General features: G+C 38.0%; 1 long non-coding RNA gene across 3 annotated transcripts; it reads right to left on the bottom strand.

Annotated features, from left to right (window-relative positions):
* Positions 1–3,561: 3,561 nt before the first annotated feature.
* LOC117318954 lies at positions 3,562–13,714 on the bottom strand. Of its 3 annotated transcripts, XR_004530517.1 has the most exons (5): positions 13,464–13,714; positions 11,660–11,814; positions 10,598–10,723; positions 8,599–8,670; positions 3,562–4,593 (listed from the first exon to the last, which is right to left on the bottom strand). It is a non-coding gene; the product is annotated as an uncharacterized LOC117318954 (long non-coding RNA). The 3 variants fall into 3 exon arrangements; XR_004530516.1 differs by lacking the exon at positions 8,599–8,670; XR_004530515.1 differs by lacking the exon at positions 3,562–4,593 and having other exon boundaries at positions 8,367–8,670.
* Between the last annotated feature and the right edge of the window lie 5,060 nt (positions 13,715–18,774).

The raw sequence follows: 18,774 nt of genomic DNA on the forward strand, positions 1-18,774 counted from the left end.
ATGCCTAGATTACAACACAGTGTCTAACACACAAACACAATACATGACATAGTAACGCCTAGACCACGACAGTGTCTAACACACATACACAATACATGACATAGTTACGCCTAGACTACGACACAGTGTCTAACACACATACACAATACATGACATAGTTACGCCTAGACTACGACACAGTGTCTAACACACGTACACTATACATGACATAGTTACACCTAGACCACGACAGTGTCTAACACACATACACAATACATGACATAGTTACGCCTAGACCACGACAGTGTCTAACACACGTACACTATACATGACATAGTAACGCCTAGACTACGACACAGTCTCTAACACACGTACACTATACATGACATACTGAATCTAATGCACAGACTATGGTATAACCACAGGGGCTTGACACATTACTAAAGAATTAATATAATAACAAAATAAAGGGACTGAGTGGAGGATTTTTATAATAATTTTTCTTATTATTCTTAAACATATATTCTTCATTGTTTGTCATAGTAACATGTGAAGCTCCTGTGGGTTTAACAGGATCTAATGATGACACCAGTTGAAAATGTAGTGAATTAATGCCCAGAACTGAATACAGAAATATCTTGGGATCATCACTCTTCAGTTCTTCCAAGATACCTTTATTAACCTTATATAACAGTGGTGTAAATATATCAAAATATGCTAATTTAAGAAGTCAGTTGGAATTTCTTTTCTTCAATTGTTTAATATCAATTAATCCTCTTCTGAATTCAATATCATTATGTAACACTTTTATAAACATTTAATATATTTCTTTGTGGTTACTAGATAATTGAGCAGACATTGAAGGTTAACAACAGGCTGTCTTTGCTAATGTGAGAGAAAACCCCATGCGGTTTACAATATGAAATTTCTTCATGTCTTGAGAAAATCTTTGATGAAATAATGTTCATCTATACCATAATGCAAAATTAGAACAAGAGGCCCAGAGGGCCTGTATCGCTCACCTGGTTTCATGAGATATGAAACAAGAATGATGCTTCAGTATATTGTCGCTGGTATTGCTATGTCAATAAGCATTTTATATGGGTACATGTACATTGGTTTTATTTTAATGCTAAAAATGCCAAAAAGTGTAAAATTTTGAATCCCCACCCAATAACCATGCTACCATACAAATGTGAGTAATATCCATTGCTTAGTTTCAGAGAAGTGGTTTAAACAAATTGACCAATTTTGGCCCCGCCTCTCAGGCCCTTTGGGGGTCAGTCCCACCATTTGTACAATTTTGAATCCCCACCCCATAGGGATGCTACCAGGCAAATATGAGTGATATCCATTGCTTAGTTTCAGAGCAGAAGTCGTTTATATCAATATAGCCAAATTGACCGCATTTGGCCCCGCCCCTCAGGCCCCTGGGGGGCCAGCCCCATCATTTGTACAATTTTGAATCCTCACCCCATAGTGATGCTACCAGGCAAATATGAGCGATATCCAATGCACGGTTTCAGAGAAGAAGTCGTTTATATCAATTTAGCTAAATTGACCATATTTGGCCCCGCCCCTCAGGCCCCTTGGGGGAACAGCCCTCTCATTTGTACAATTTGGAATCCCCACCCCGTAGTGATGATACCAGGCAAATATGAGCGATATCCATTGCTTGGTTTCAGAGAAGAAGTCGTTTATATCAATATAGCCAAATTGACCGCATTTGGCCCCGCCCCTCAGGCCCCTTGGGGGCCAGCCCCATCATTTGTACAATTTTGAATCCTCACCCCATAGTGATGATACCAGGCAAATATGAGCGCTATCCATTGCTCACTTTCAGAGAAGAAGTCGTTTATATCAATATAGCCCAATTGACCCCTTTTGGCCCCGCCCCTCAGGCCCCTGGGGGGCCAACCCAATCATTTGTACAATTTTGAATCCTCACCCCATAGTGATGCTACCAGGCAAATATGAGCGCTATCCATTGCTCACTTTCAGAGAAGAAGTCGTTTATATTAATATAGCAAAATTGACCCCTTTTGGCCCCGCCCCTCAGGCCCCTGGGGGCCAGCCCCATCATTTGTACAATTTTGAGTCCCTTACCCATAGGGATGCTTCTGACCAAATTTGATCAAATTCTGATCAGCGGTTATGAAGAAGAAGTCAATTGTTGACGGACGGACGGACGACGGACGACGGACGCCACGGTATGGCATAAGCTCACCTTGGTCCTTCGGACCAGGTGAGCTAAAAATGATAACAATTTTGCAAATAAATGATACCAATGAATTAAGCAACCTGTTGGTGTGGTAAACTGAAATAAAAGAAAAGACAAAGTGAAATAAAATCTAACAAGAAATATCTTTAAAAAAGATAAACGGCATAGTTTTAATGCTGGTGGTTATAATGTAAAACTACTGTTGAAATAAATTAATGAACTACATTTTAATTAATAAATATGCAGTTTCAGCACGGATAACAAAATTATATCAGTTTGAATCATTTTTGGTGGTAATAGGACTGCACATGTGTCATTTGAATAGATGCATCCACTTATTCAGCTTGCATTCAATTTAAAAGGGACATCACGATAAACGTTGCAATTTTCACTGAATGTACGCGTTTTGTTCCTTTCCAGTTATGTTTCTGTGCTGTCCCAATGTTCACAGTCAATCCCTATGTCCAGCTTGACCACTCGATTTAGTTGGGAATCCCTCTCTTAATTTAGCGCGGAAATTATTTTAAAATTATTACGTGACTGTTTTGAAATCGTGGCAACACAAACCGACGATAGTTTATAAGGCGATATCTATATTCCGTCTGGGTTAGTTGGATAACGATATTATACAGTGGTTTAAATGTTAAATAACACGTTCTGTATATATTACGGCACACATATTTATGTGTAAATAAGTGTAAACACTGTTCATATAGTATAATGACAGTAGCGATGTACTGGTACAGACTGTGTAAATATTACCGAGCTTGTGGAACTATTCCAGAGTTTGTGTTAATATTACAGAGTTTGTGTAAATACTAGCCTACCAAGATTGTCATGACCTACTATCAAACAATCAAGCAGAATACGAGCGGCATCCGTATTACTGCTGTTTTCATGTTTGAACTGTTACAATCTATTGTACTGCTTCCCAAGTTTAATTCTAGGATTGTGTTTGACCCATTTCCCTATTATTCTCTTCATTGCGGAAGCTGTTATCGTTTCCAACCGCAGTCGATTCACAATGGAAGCCATTTTTGTTTCCATGTGTTTTAGTTTGTTGTGTGCATGCGTTTATCGTATATGTCACAAAATTTGCATATTCAGAGTGATAACCTTTTAATAATTGATAATTGATGTTTTTATGTACATACATCATCAAATTCGAATGGTTATTATTCAGAAGGTTATTTTTTAAAAAGATATACCCAATAATATGATAGAAAATATAAAATAAATATTGGTTTACCATGAGGTCCCTTTAACTTTGTTTCGTTTTAAACTGTATATCTGCATTTTGCATTGACCGCTACATTGACCAATCACGTACTTCATCTTGACAGAAACGCCACCAGTCGCGTCATATCCGGGGCCAAAACGAAATTAGACGGCTATGCCGAAAAAAACATCAACCTAATAAAAAATGAAATAATGAAAATGAAAATCTTAGAATTGGTGCCAGCTTGAACTATATTTGAACATACCTGATTAGATTGTGGTGAATGGAAACTGCACAACTCTACAGTTCTGGACTGTATACCCACCACTGTATATCTCATCATGATGGATTGTGTGCCAACTCCACTCGATACCCACACCACTTTAACTTTGTGTAAATGTTTGTCGGAGGGAAATTATCCATGTTTTCCAACATTTCACATAAGAATAATTTTAAAACGCGCTCATATGATGCTTCAACAGTTTGATTTCCCCCAGTGCTTGGTGGACGAGTCCATAATCTCAGATATATGTTTTCATTCAATACTGGAGATATTTATAATACTGGGTTTATTCATACATAATGTCTTGATAATATCTGCACGACTGTCTGAAGTTGATGTTGCTGTTAAAGCCAAAATAGTTACATTTTCCAAAGCAGTTAATAGATCTGGTATTAATCTGAATGCAGGTGTGAAATCTTGCCCCCAGTTAACAATACAATGTGCTTCATCAACAACTAAGAATAAATGTTTTGAAGACTGAGAAATGGATAAATAAATAAATATATAATAAAAAGAGTTGTTCAAAATATCTTCTGGATGGCCAAAAATGTACACGTGTATTTCACTTTCTCTTCACTTTCAATATTCCGAATAAATTTTGTCAAATTTCCTAGCTTTGATTGTTCTTGAGAAATAATCAAATTCAATGGACAAATTACCACAACAAGTAAGTCTTCAACAAAAACAGGCAACAGTTCATGTATCAAGGACTTTCCATACCCTGTTGGTAAAGTTGAAAAACAATCTTTCTTAGATGCTAAAATGGTTAGTGATTCCACTTGTTTCTGTTTTAAGAAAGTCACAGCAGGTTGATAAAAAAAAATCATATTAAAATGTTGTAACGCTTTCTTCAAATACAAGCATCTTTCTAGCTGTGCCATCATGCCAAATCTACAACAAATGAAAAGATCAAATCAACATTGCTGTTTATTCACATTTAAGATAGAGAATAGTAAACACTAGACCTACTATTTTCTCCTTGAAGATATATTGGGAAGGGTGCGAAAGGGGAGTAGTGACTTTTGAAAGGGGGATGTCAGGCTCTCTTCCATTCAAATTCTGTATTGCCCAATAATGGCCCTGGTTTGTTGAATCAATAATTTGTATTTGTATTGTATCTTTATGCGTATATTCAACTGCACGGTTATACAGGTGCATGGAAGGAGGGTGGATTTTTACCATACATTTGGTGCCGTTGAAAATTGTCCTTTTGTGTGTTCAAAATCACATGGCAGTTTAAAATATTATACCAAGCAGCTATTCTAAGATATCAGGCAAGACGAAGAGACTACCAGAAACAAATTGCCATCATAAGGGGTACAAATTATAATTAGATGGTATTAAAATGGGGGACCCCCCCTCAGCATTATTTGTTTGCATTTGTTTGCAACCCACTGTAAACAACGAATCGCTTGATTTTTCTGCAAAATTATTGCTGCCAATGAAAAGAGCATATTCCAAAACAATTTGTTACACACTTGATATCAAATGTCAAACTAACATCACATAACAATTTATAAACTATTTTCACCTCATGAAATTCAAGAAGTCTTGGCCGCTTCAAAACCATGTGTTGCTGTTAAATCAAAGATGGGGTGGCCGATGCCTGACCCTATATTGTAGTCCAAAGGAAATGCAAATAAGGGTCAGGGAACCAACAGTAAGACCACAGATCCTTTCCTCTCACAGTAAGACAACAGGTACTCTCCTCCAACAGTAAGACCTCAGGTATTCCCCTCCCACAGTAAGACCTCAGGTATTCCCCTCCCACAGTAAGACCTCAGGTACTCTCCTCCCACAGTAAGACCTTGGGTACTCCCCTCCCACAGTAAGACAACAGGTACTCCCCTTTCACAGGTACTCCCCTCCCACAGTAAGACCTCAAGTACTCTCCTCCCACAGTAAGACAACAGGTACTCCCCTCTCACAGGTACTCTCCTCCCACAGTAAGACCTCGGGTACTCTCCTCCCACAGTAAGACCTCAGGTACTCTCCTCCCACAGTAAGACCTCAGGTACTCTCCTCTCACAGGTACTCTCCTCCCACAGTAAGACCTCGGGTACTCTCCTCCCACAGTAAGACCTCAGGTACTCTCCTCCCACAATAAGACCACAGGTACTCTCCTCCCACAGTAAGACCTCGGGTACTCTCCTCCCACAGTAAGACCTCAGGTACTCTCCTCCCACAGTAAGATCTCAGGTACTCTCCTCTCACAGTAAGACCACAGGTACTCCCCTCCCACAGTAAGACAACAGGTACTCCCCTCTCACAGTCAGACCTCAGGTACTCTCCTCCCACAGTAAGACAACAGATACTCTCCTCCCACAGTAAGACCACAGGTACTCCCCTCCAACAGTAAGACAACAGGTACTCCCCTCTCACAGTAAGACCTCAGGTACTCTCCTCCCACAGTAAGACCTCAGGTACTCCCCTCCCACAGTAAGACCTCAGGTACTCTCCTCCCACAGTTAGACCTCAGGTACTCCCCTCCCACAGTAAGACCTCAGGTACTCCCCTCCCACAATAAGACCACAGGTACTCTCCTCCCACAGTAAGACCTCAGGTACTCTCCTCCCACAGTTAGACCTCAGGTACTCCCCTCCCACAGTAAGACCTCAGGTACTCCCCTCCCACAGTAAGACCACAGGTACTCTCCTCCCACAGTAAGACCTCAGGTACTCTCCTCCCACAGTAAGACCTCAGGTACTCTCCTCCCACAGTAAGACCACAGGTTCTCCCCTCTCACATTAAGACCTCAGGTACTCCCCTCCCACAGTAAGACCTCAGGTACTCTCCTCCCACAGTAAGACCTCAGGTACTCTCCTCCCACAGTAAGACCTCAGGTACTCCCCTCCCACAGTAAGACCTCAGGTACTATCCTCCACAGTAAGACCTCAGGTACTCCCCTCCCACAGTAAGACCTCAGGTACTCCCCTCCCACAATAAGACCTCAGGTACTCCCCTCTCACAGTAAGACCACAGGTACTCCCCTCCCACAGTAAGACCTCAGGTATTCCCCTCCCACAGTAAGACCTCAGGTACTCCCCTCCCACAGTAAGACCTCAGGTACTCCCCTCCCACAATAAGACCTCAGGTACTCCCCTCTCACAGTAAGACCACAGGTATTCCCCTCCCATAGTAAGACCTCAGGTACTCCCCTCCCACAGTAAGACCTCAGGTACTCCCCTCCCACAGTAAGACCTCAGGTACTATCCTCCACAGTAAGACCTCAGGTACTCCCCTCCCACAGTAAGACCTCAGGTATTCCCCTCCCACAGTAAGACCACAGGTACTCCCCTCCCACAGTAACAGCACAGGTACTTTTCTCCCACAGTAAGACCACAGGTACTCCCCTCCCACAGTAAGACAACAGGTACTCTCCTCCCACAGTAAGACCTCAGGTACTCTCCTCCCACAGTAAGACCTCGGTACTCTCCTCCCACAGTAAGACCACAGGAACTCCCCTCCCACAGTAAGACCTCAGGTACTCCCCTCCCACAGTAAGACCTCGGGTACTCCCCTCCCACAGTAAGACCACAGGTACTCCCCTCTCACAGTAAGACCTCAGGTACTCTCCTCCCACAGTAAGACCTCGGGTACTGTCCTCCCACAGTAAGACCTCGGGTACTCCCCTCCCACAGTAAGACCTCAGGTACTCCCCTCCCACACAGGTCTTCTCCTCCCACAGTAAGACCTCAGGTACTCTCCTCCAACAGTAAGACCTCAGGTACTCTCCTCCCACAGTAAGACCTCGGATACTCCCCTCCCACAGTAAGACCTTTGGTACTCTCCTCCCACAGTACGACCTCAGTTACTCCTCTCCCACAATAAGACCTCAGGTACTCCCCTCCCACAGTAAGACCACAGGTACTCCCCTCCCACAGTAAGACCTCAGGTACTCCCCTCCCACAGTAAGACCTCAGGTACTCCCCTCTCACATTAAGACCTCAGGTACTCTCCTCTCACATTAAGACCTCAGGTACTCCCCTCCTACAGTAAGACCACAGGTAATCCCCTCCCACAGTAAGACCTCAGGTACTCCCCTCCCACAGTAAGACCTCAGGTACTCCCCTCTCACATTAAGACCTCAGGTACTCTCCTCTCACAATAAGACCTCAGGTACTCTCCTCCCACAGTAAGACCTCAGGTACTCCTCTCCCACAGTAAGACCTCAGTTACTCTCCTCCACAGTAAGACCTCAGGTACTATGTCCATACCAGTATCTATCCTGTGTGATGTCATACCAGTATCTATCCTGTGTGATGTCATACCAGTATCTATCCTGTGTGATGTCATACCAGTATCTATCCTGTGTGATGTCATACCAGTATCTATCCTGTGTGATGTCATACCAGTATCTATCCTGTGTGATGTCATACCAGTATATATTCTGTGTGATGTCCATACCAGTATATATTCTGAGTGATGTCATACCAGTATATATCCTGTGTGATGTCATACCAGTATATATCCTGTGTGATGTCATACCAGTATCTATCCTGTGTGATGTCATACCAGTATCTATCCTGTGTGATGTCCATACCAGTATCTATCCTGTGTGATGTCATACCAGTATATATCCTTTGTGATGTCATACCAGTATCTATCCTTTGTGATGTCATACCAGTATCTATCCTGTGTGATGTCCATACCAGTATCTATCCTGTGTGATGTCATACCAGTATCTATCCTGTGTGATGTCATACCAGTATCTATCCTGTGTGATGTCCATACCAGTATCTATCCTGTGTGATGTCATACCAGTATCTATTCTGTGTGATGTCAAACCAGTATATATCCTTTGTGATGTCATACCAGTATCTATCCTGTGTGATGTCATACCAGTATCTATCCTGTGTGATGTCATACCAGTATCTATTCTGTGTGATGTCATACCAGTATATATCCTGTGTGATGTCATACCAGTATCTATCGTTGAAAGTGGAGTATATCTCTAGGGTTTTGGCACTGTAAAATGAAAAATCAACAGAAAATCAAAGCAATGAAACAATGTTCAGAACATTTAGCAACAACTTTGATTGATACATACGACGTAATAACTAATATGAGAAATGAAATACAAAAAGTGCAGTACACATGCATTTGGTGTTAAAACATCTTTTAGATATGTAGGATGAACAGCTGATGATTACTTGTTCCTGGCATCCCAAGACTATACACGGTCCCAATGGTGATCTAAAGGATGAAGGTGAAAGTTAATATCAGGTAGTTCAGATCCGTCTTCCCCACAAATTATTAACAACAAATTAAACATGTCTGTTTTTGGTTTGATTTGTTTTTGTTTAACGTCCTATTAACAGCCAGGGCCATTTAAGGACGTGCCAGGTTTGGAGGTGGAGGAAAGCCGGAGTACCCGGAGAAAAACCACCAGCCTAAGATCAGTACCTGGCAACTGCCCCATGTAGGTTTCGAACACGCAACCAAGAGGTGGAGGGCTAGTGTTAATGTGTCAGTACACCTTAACCACTCGGCCACCGCGGCCCCATATAACATGTATACAATTGGCACCTTTCCTTGAATTTCTGTAGCAATGTCATTAAATAAATCTCTGACATGAGTGTCACTTTATGTTTTTCCTGAAGAACTTTATCCGACTTCTTATTTCAATGAGAAAGTCCTGCTTATTTTCCCGCAGCCTTGATCTCGGACTTTTCCACCTTTTTCTTATTTCCCTATCAGCTCCAATAAGAATTTAAAGGTTGAACCTACATTTCTAACCCTCATACTGTTAAGCAACTGTCCTTGTTTTCTTTACTTTTATGACTCGTCTCTTGATTTCCGTGTTGATACACCTCATTTTATTCTGACAATGACTTTGACAAGTTTCATACACACTTTCTTAAATTCACTTAAGTTTTTTTCTTTTCCAAAACATTTATCACTAATTAACAAGAGACCCCAGAAGGATCTTGGTGTCTAACATTCAATGATCTTTATTGGTTCTATGTCAGACTGATCTTCTCTCTACTTTTCCCTTCTTTCTTCTTTTTTCCTCTTTATAATCTGATAACATGCAAGAACTAGCGGAATCTATATGTAAAGTTTGAGAAGCATTCCTTCAATTCTTTTCGAGAAACAGCAATAACAAACTTTAATTCTCAAAATACAAGATAGTCAACTGTCTGCCATTTTGTTCTCCTGATCAAAAACCAAAATAAAATTGGCAATTAAGGTACCAAGGGGAACCTACACATGAAATTTGAGGAATATCCCTCCAGTACTTCTCAAGGAATAGAGATAACAAACTTCAATTCTCAATTCCAGTCAATACATGAAAGAAGAATATCCCTCCAGTACTATTCATGAAGTAGAGAAAACAAACTTAAATTCTCAATTTCAACATGGCCAAATGCCCCTACATGAAGTTTGAGGAATATCTCTCCAATATTTTCAAGAAATAGTTATAACAAGGATTATTTACGGACAGACGGACGGACGGACGGACGGACGGACAGACAACTGACGGACCACGACTCAGGGTGATTTGAAAAGAACGCATGTTCATAAATAAAAGCTTAAAACATGTGATTTTTGGCCCCTAAGTTGGGACTGAAACGTTTGATTTGGTTTATTTTGTTTAACGTCTTATTAACAGTCAGGGTCATTTAAAGACATGCCTGGTTTTGGAGGTGGAGGAAAGCCTGAGTACCCCGAGAAAACCACCGACCTACAGTCAGTACCAGGCAGCTGTGCACATAGGTTTCGAACTCTCAACCCAGAGGTGGAGGGCTAGTAATCAAGTGTCGGGACTCCTTAACTACGGGGCCACCGTGGCCCCCAGACTGAAACCACAATTAATGTACTAAAAGTTTCATTAATACATTGAAATCCATAAAAAAAATTCCATAACTTTCATCCACAACTTCTGTCTTACCTGACCAAGAACTACATCTGAGCGACAAACTTTTTAAATATCAAACAGCATGTTGGGCATTTTCTGGACTTCCATGTAGATCCCACTGTCAATCAATGTAAGGGAGACAATCACTCACAGGATCACCTGAATCGAATAGAAATGGCAGAAAAATTAGCAGAGAAAGTTTTGAACGAAGCATGTGCTAAAAATTTAAAAATGTTTAGTAAAAGAAAGTATTTGTGTATATGTTTCTTTTTCCACTCTAAATTAACTGGATCTTTGTAAGATAAAATTCCATATCTCCTATTCCTGGTCTGTGGTCCCTTACAAATTCTTCAAATGCCACAATTTTCTTATACATATGTAACGGAACTGAACTAGTTCAATCATCGGTGGCCAAGTAGTTCAGTTGGTAAAGCATCCATCTAGAGTTCGGAGGGTCCCCAGTTCAAACTCCAGTCTGGCTGCTTCATTTTCTCATTCTCCTGTTACATAATTCCTGACCTTGCCAACACTAATGGTTAAAGCATTGGGAGTATACTAAGCAAGGGGATAAAGGAGGGAGGAATGTAGCAGCACTGGACTGGGTAGATCATCGGTGACCAAGTAGCTAAGTTGGTAGAGTGTCTGTCTAGAGTTTGGAGGATCCCGGGTTCGAACCCCGGTCTGGCTGCTACATTTTCTCTTTGTCCTGCTACACATGTATCTTGTATGTGTAAAGTTAAAAGTAATCCTCAATTTTAAAATTTGAACCATGGTGTTGAAATTCTGAAAGCAACTAATATAAAAATTGGCTGATCTCACACAAACTGTGTCCCCTAAAAAATTAATAATAATCAATTGATAAAAAATCTAATTCAAATTTTCAACTCAATTTCATTAAAAAAAATTCCATAATAAATCTGGCATGAGAAAATAACTATCGCACGTAAAGTTTAATGAGAATCAGCCAGAGAAACATGGCTATAAATAATAGCTAAAAACATGTGATTTCTGGCCCCACAGACAGGACTGAGATCACACTTAAATTCTACTGAAGTTTGATTGAAACATTTAATTTCATTAAAAAGAATTCCATACCTTCTTAGACAACTTCCATTTTACTTTACACAGAACAACATCTTGAGCAGAAAAGTGTTTAAGTTTCAGGTTGTTGGGCATTTTCTGGAGCTATAGACATGTACATAGATCCTAACATCAATCAATGTAGGGGAGATAATCAGCCACAGGATCACCTGTATTGAAGAGAAATGACATTAAATTTTTTATTTGACAGTTTTAGACATTAAAGATGCTACACTGCTGACATCCATTACAATACATGTCACGAAAATGCATAAATTTTCATTAACAGCATCAAAACTATTTAAGTAACACCAACAATTGAAAAAAATGACAACAGTGTCCCAATAAAGATAGTTTTAAAAACCTCCAGTTATAAACCCACCAGAGTAACCTATCATATTAACCTTTGATTGACAGTCAATACTTATGTAGGGGAAATAGGTATTTATATATTTCATATGTGTAATAATAAAAAGAGTTGAGCAAATTTAAATTTGACTAAAATGTAATGTTTGAACCAAACACAAGAAATGTTCTAGGCTAATGTTCTCATACTTCATTTCAAACATAAATATTTCAAATATGCTCCCTCCATGTCAATTTTGTATTTCTGAGAGTCTTAACATAGCAACACGTATGTCACTAATGAACAAATTTTAATGAGGTCCCTAAGCTGCGATAGTGGAAGAGCAGTTTTAGTCCATGCATTCTTCATACACCATTTTGGACGTTTCAGCCACGCACTAAATGTACGACAAAAAAAATTTAAGTTATCTTTCCAATAATTTCCTACATTTGAACTGCTTTCCCCAAAAATGGTTCAAACTACAGGTTTTTATGCTTTGTTTCCTTATTGGGCTCCCTTATCCTCCAACCACAAAGTGCCATCCTTCATTTGTACATCAGATCTAAAATTCATTTGCAAAAAATGCTCCAAACCAAATTTCATCAAAATCCATTCAGTTGTTCAGGAAAAGAAGCAATTCAAAAGATTTACCTCAATTTCTCCTATTGGGCCCCACCCCTCTGGCTTCAGGGGAGCCACACCCTCTATTTATACAAATAAAAGTTAGATCTCCTTGGCCCAATAATGCTTCAGACCAAATTTTGTAAAACTCGAGATCCATTCAGACGTTCAGGAGAAGTAGGGATTTAAAAGAAATGTTGATGGGCGAGGTGAGTGAAAAGATTGTTGATAATAATATTATGACCAAGGCCAATAACTCTGTAAGTTACAGTTAACTCCCCGAGCTATTGTTGTTGTATGGTTGCACACAAAACTTCATCAAACCTAGTTAATATTTACTCAAGTTATTGTTTTCACAAGGACCAATAACATTATATACAAAGTCCAATAACTCTGTAAGTTTCTGTCAAATAATTAAGTTTCAAACTCATTCGATATCTTGTTGATGTATGGCTGAATAAAAAGTTTAACAAAATGTGTTTGATATTTATACTCCAGTTATTGTATTCACAAGGTTGTAATTCATGACAGACGGACAGATGTTGGAGGCCAGTTTTTTATGCAGAATAAGTTTCAAACTGATTGGAAGGCAATGCTTCATGTTCTAGCCAAGCATAATGAAATGGCACCATGCTAGAATTCAGGTATTGAGAGTGATATATATGTATGGACGTTTGAATAAGAAACTTTTATCAATCTTGTCATGGAACTCGAATTTACAAAGCTACAAGTCCCTCTGGATAGGTCACATTACATATAGCAAAGAGCTTACCCAAGGTTACTGCTGTTGGTAAGAATATTGACACTAACACAATTTTGTGACATTTTCAGCTGAGGATACTACTGTTTTACCTGTAACAGACTGGCCTTTTTGTTTTGTAGCTCTGGATACCATGTAGCTGTTTCCTGATCTAGATCTGGCATATGGAGCATTCCTTACTGCAGCTTGGACTGATCCCTTTTGCCCTGCCCTTGAAGCACCTGGGGGGATCAGCCCATCAGTTGTATTAATTTAAATCCCAGCCATCTAGAGATGTTACCACTGAAATATAAATGTCAAACATTGCTTAGGTCCAGAGAAGAAGTCGTTAATATCTTAAATATTGCCACAAGAACCACTTTTGGCCTCGCCCCACAGGCTCCTGGGGAGGTCAGTCCAATCATTTGCATAAATTTGAATCCGAGCCATCTACGGATGTTACCACTGAAATATCAATGACATACGTTACAAGGCCCACAGAAAAAGTCATTTACATCAATATTGCCAAATGGACCCCTTTTGGCCCCTCCTCCCAAATTTGATTGAAATCTGATCAGCGGTTCAGAAGAAGTCAATTGTGTTGACGGACGGACGGACAGATGACCGACGCCAGACGCCATGGTATAGCATAATTAAAACATGAACACATACATGTACAAACAACAAACACACGATATACATGTATATATACTAGATATATATACAATACGCATGGCTGCATATGATTTATTAATGTACATTATGTAATGTGGAAGTAATTTGTCTTTCAATTACTACTATATTTTGTGTATATATGTTGTGAATTGATAAATATTTCTTATCAAAATGATTTTTTCTTTATCATTAGAAGTGTATAACTGTTTTTTTATATTTATCGACTGTCCCTTCAGCACAAAAAATATGTAAATAGGCCTATAAGAGACTTATAAAAAAATAAATTGTTATTTGCACCCAAACTCATTTAGGCTAGAGCCAATTTGGTAATTTGAAATGAACACTTCAAAACATATAGCTACAGTGTAATTAGTTTCAAATTCATCAGGTTCGTCTAAGTCAATACATGTCTTTAGCATCTTCTGTTACACGACGTAAAAGTTTATACATTTTGAGTATAGGACATAATATCAGTGGACTGGGGGAAAGGAAGGGAAAAGGACATACATGACACCGAGGAGCAGAAAACATTATTTATATACATTGTAGTACTCATTTTAACATTGAAAATTAATTTGATTTCTGTAATAGATAATGACCGAAACCTGGGTTTTCTTCTGAATACAACCCAGAGATGAGGGCCTTAGCCTGAATCTCCGGGTTGTATTCAGAAGAAATCCAGGGTTGAGTTCATTATATATATCCAACTTAAACCAAAAAGCTTTTTGTTTAAATAAATGCAGTTATAAAAAAAGATACCAGTCGCCACGGTTCACCAGTCACACTTAAAGGTTTGCCCCGCCTTATTACGGAATATCACGAATGTTTCGGTCCGGAAACAGCCAAGATGTTAGATTGTATTCCACTCAGAAAAACAAAAGTGTTTTTTGACACAAAATAAGTTCACTTGTAGTGAAAACACTCAAATTACCAGATACTATGGACATGGGCACTGGGGCCGACATGGAAATTAACGCTGGCTAAGGTAAATGTCTAAAGAAAGTTATATCATGTGTGATATAGTCATCTCTTTGTTTTCGCAAAATTATTTCACATACAGTAGTATATATATGTGTCTGGTTCAGTAGCCCTTTTTCCATGCCAAACTCAGTCATATTTAAAAATGTAACTTCTATTTCACTAGTTGATGAAAACTTCTGATTATTCAATCAAACTTTGCTACATAACTTGTGAAATGAACAATTTTTAATGTGATTTTGATGGTTTTTTTTATGTTTTACGTCCGCTATGGCAGGTAATCAGGAGGGTGATTTCATTGATATATATATAGAGAATACATGGTCAGTGTCTTAAGAGTGGATGTCAGCAAGCATCGAGCATTAGGTGGAAAGTGAAAAAAATAGATTTTCGGAAAAGTGACCTTAAATGTTAAATTATGTTATAATTAGTGGAAATGAATAACAAAAATGGAATTTCAATTATGTCTGCGGTTCCGTATCCAAACAATATGCCTTCCTTAGTTACGGACTCAACTAACACATCAACTACATCAAATTTTTAGAATTTAGAGTATCTCCGATTCCTAAATAACAGTTAGATTAAAGTATTTACTGCCAAAGTTTAATAATGGTGATCCCCCTTAATCATTTAATTAAAAAAAATATAATGGGCAATATTTACAAACTGTTGCTATGGTAACCTAAATACAGCAAGGAATTCTAACTGAAAAAATATCAAAATATGACAAAGTTTGGTTGACCTTAATTGGAATCTACAACTATATATGGAGTATTGCATGTGATTTTCTTTTCATTAGATGTCTTCAGGGTTAGTTTAAAAAATAAAATTGGCTGGCAACTTAGAGGCGCTTTTGGTATAATGATTCAAGTTTTCCCATTTTTTTTGTTGCTTTCTGACATGTTTCCGCACATTTTTTCTCACAAAAACAATGTATATACACTGTATATATAAATTGAACTTTTTAACCACATTTTAATTCATCTCCTTCAAAAGAAGTAAGGAATGGACATTTTCAATGATACAATTATTATGAAATTTAAAAAAAAAAGGTTTATTTGCATTTTGGTTGCCATGGCAACCACCTATTTAATTAGAGAAAATGCACTTCTGGTTCTTTTTTGTAATAACTTTGATTCAAAGAAATGAACTCTTCTTTTATGATTCAATGATGAACACTTCACCAATTTTTACTTTGACACATTTTGATATGGTCACCAAAAATATTGAAGTTGTCAGATATTAACAAAAAATAGTAATACTTAGCATAGAAGAAAATGAAAGAACACAAAGCTAAAATCAAAAGTGTCACTATGAGAGTTGCTGTAGATTTTTGTTCCTAATGACTGTAACTTAACTAAATTCAGATGTGAGGCGGATTTCTTCTACAGACTTTATAATGTTGACAAATTAGGCCTACCGGGGTATTAAAGACACAAGTCACCATTGTGACAATTGTATAAGAGTTATCCCCCTTTTTGAACAACTTCTCAGTTGATTTCTGGCCATGCATACTCTGTTTCTCCGTCCTTTTCCCAGAAACAGTATAAATATTGACAAAGTATACCTATATAGTATGGCTTTCAACTTCAAAAAATCTTGTCCTTGCCTTTATGAGGTATACCACGCTTTATTTTTAGGTCACCTGACACAAAGTCTCTAGTGACCTAACATGTATTCTAATCGCCTTTTGCCCATCCTTGTCCGTCTTCCAACCGTAAACAAGCTACATTTTACACTTCTCCAAAACTACCATACCAAATTCAATGAAATTTAGCAGGAAGCTTTCGTGATCAAAGGTCAACCAAAATTGTGAATTATATGGTCCCCACCCCCCAGGGGCCTGAGGGGCATGGCCCAAAATGGTCAAATCACTAAAATTAAAAAAAAACAAACAAAAAAACAACCTCTTTCTCAAGACAGAAATAGGGTAGAATCAAATACTCTTCATAGGTGAAAGTGTCAGAGGTACTTTACCAAAATTATATATTTTATCACCCTTGGGTCTCACCTTTGCCCCTGGGGAGGGGTACTATAGGGGTACTATAGTTTATATTGGGAAATGACATGTTTCACTATCATTTGTTTGATTTCTGTTGAAATTCATTCTAACTTGTTAATGGTTAACATTATCAGCTTTGGATGACAGCTTGATAGTATGTACATGTGTGACCTGACTGACTCCCTTGGCTGATGGGTGGAGTCAAAAAGGGTCAAATAAACTAAAATACATGTATTGCAAAACTCTGATGACCATTAAAGCCCACTGACCTCATGTTATAAAAGATAAAGCAATGTGAAGGCTTTGAGGCATGATCCTTTTTATTGTAATGGCTGCATCCATGACTGTGAAGTAATGGTTTTTGTTTAGAGATGGAATAGACATTCATTATTCTGGTCAATGCAAAACATTTAAAGTAAAATTTTACAATTGCATTTTACAAAATTCTGTAGTCAAACCCCTGTGATGGAGTGTTCATTCATGTTAAATCTGTAAAAAAAAATGTGATTAAGTTTGTCTATTCAATACATAAATAATGGAATATTTTTTTTATTCTTTTGAATTGCTGTAAAAGTAATTTTGGTTGAATTTTGAACATTCCAAATTTATAAGTGTTAGAAAAAACAGAAAAGCATTCCTGCGGAGTACCCCGAAATTAATCCAAGACTCTACCTCCTGAGTCCATATTTATGTATGATAGTATCCATTTACAGGTGAAATACCTCTGTAAATTGTTTGTCTATCATGCTACATGTACACCTGGGTGTTAAAAAATTAAGGAATTAAAATATCTGTACACATCCCTTGCTCCGAGTGAATTTGGTTCCTGCAGTCTGTATAAGCCGCTTGGTAGTGGAAATTAATAGTTTGGGTAAATGTGTTTTATTACTTTGCAGTCAAATTCAACCATATTCAATACTTGTTACATGTACCTCTTCTTAGACACCAATGATTAGCAGATGTCAGACATTTCTGGCATATTTTGTTATTATAACTCTTTTTTTGTTTTAAAATTTGATTTAGACTGAGGTGTTCTCTGTAAATTACTGATAACAAATTAATTATAATTATTATAATTAAAAGCTCCTCTACAAAAGAAGCACAGTGGATAAAACTATTGGCAGCTGGACAGAATATTTTCAATGTCACATTGTCTGTACATAGCTGAACTTACAACAGTTGGACAGCGTGTTTTCTTGTTTTTTGTTTGTTTTTGTTAAACCGATAACTCTGATATGCAGAAAAACTGAAAAAGTGAATGCATACTATAATTGGTATATTTATGCAATATGAAGTAGTATAGGTTTCACATTTGCCAAAAAAATAAAATAAATAAATATATATAAATGCGTTTGGGATGAACAATAAAATCAGGAATCTTAACGGTAACTTTACATGCAGCAAAAAGGTAACTTTACATGCAGCAAAAAATAGTACCTTGTAGACAAGGTAAGATTGAAGATAATCCTACTGTTTAAATGAACAAACACTGTATGTCAAAACAATTTTAATTCTGTTACTAGGATGAATATGTTAAGATTTCGAAATAGCTATCAGAAAAAAATGTGAAGGTTATTTCGGCCCTAAATCATGATATTTTCTATTTTTTTTTTTTTTTAGTTTTTTTTTTAGTTTTTTTTTTATGTGGTTACCATGTTTTTCACAGGTCTGAAAAACAGAGAAGAATAAGTTCACTAATTTTTAACAAATGTATTACAATTGAAAATATTGTACGGATTACAATTATGCATACTTTTGTATAGCTAATT

This window comes from Pecten maximus, unplaced genomic scaffold (genome assembly GCF_902652985.1).
Source record: "Pecten maximus unplaced genomic scaffold, xPecMax1.1, whole genome shotgun sequence".
Classification (NCBI taxonomy): domain Eukaryota; kingdom Metazoa; phylum Mollusca; class Bivalvia; order Pectinida; family Pectinidae; genus Pecten; species Pecten maximus.